The following is a 907-nucleotide window of genomic DNA, read 5'->3' as shown; positions in this document are numbered from 1 at the left end:
AAGTTGAACTATTGAGATGTGTTCACTGAAACATTTTGCTTGCATTGATGTTTTACCTTTTGCATTTATATTAAAAATTCACACACAAATGAACGTGGAGAAACTGCCAGTACCTGATTCTGTCCCCTATGCTTCCACTCGCAATCATAGACTTAGGTACCTTTGACCCCGTGGAAAAAATATCTAACATTCAGAACTACGATAACAGGAAGAAGGAAAATAATCTTTTTGAGAATGAAATGTCTCCCCTCACAGCGGACTCTTAAGCACGTTCTCCAAATATGCAGTATACTGGCTGGATGTCTTTTGGCATAATTATTTCACGTTTGGCATGGCTAGCACCCAGGTTGGTATCTTCAAAAAGGCCAACCAGATAGGCTTCACTTGCCTCCTGCAAAGGACCAATCGCTGCACTCCGGAAGCTCAGCGATTGATGTTTTGATGTCCTGAGCCATTTCTAGCACCAGACGCTGAAAGGGAAGCTTGCGAATCAGAAGTTTAGGGGACTTCTGACAGTGTCTAATGTCATGGAAAGCCACAGTACCAGGCCTGTGAGGATGAGGTTTCCTCACTCCTCCAGTAGAGGGCGCACTCTTTTGAGAAGCTTTTGTAGCCATTTTTTCCCTGGTTGCTTTACCACCAGTGGATTGGCGGGCAGTCCGATTTGTATGAGTGAAGTAACGGGCACCTCCTTACTTATCCCCTTCCTCATCCCCCTTCTCCTTCGGCTGGAGCTGAGCAGCGCTGGTGTTAGAGAGCAGGTGCGGTGTGGTGCAGCGATAGCTGCGAACACCTTTCCTGGAGAATTTTTAAGTTCAAGTTTTCTTCAGGAGATAGACTGTGGTTTTAATCACCATGGTTTTGTCTGTTTTGCGCGTGTGCGCGCTCTCTCTCTCTCTCTCTCTCT

At 45.9% G+C, this 907-nt stretch overlaps 1 pseudogene; it reads right to left on the bottom strand.

Annotated features, from left to right (window-relative positions):
• Positions 1-262: 262 nt before the first annotated feature.
• On the bottom strand, positions 263-671 carry LOC116913764 (annotated as a pseudogene).
• Positions 672-907: the final 236 nt, after the last annotated feature.

Source organism: Rattus rattus, chromosome 12, assembly GCF_011064425.1.
Source record: "Rattus rattus isolate New Zealand chromosome 12, Rrattus_CSIRO_v1, whole genome shotgun sequence".
Lineage (NCBI taxonomy): Eukaryota > Metazoa > Chordata > Mammalia > Rodentia > Muridae > Rattus > Rattus rattus.
The sequence above is the reverse complement of the archived record's forward strand: the minus strand, read 5'-3'. Positions and strand labels throughout refer to the sequence as shown.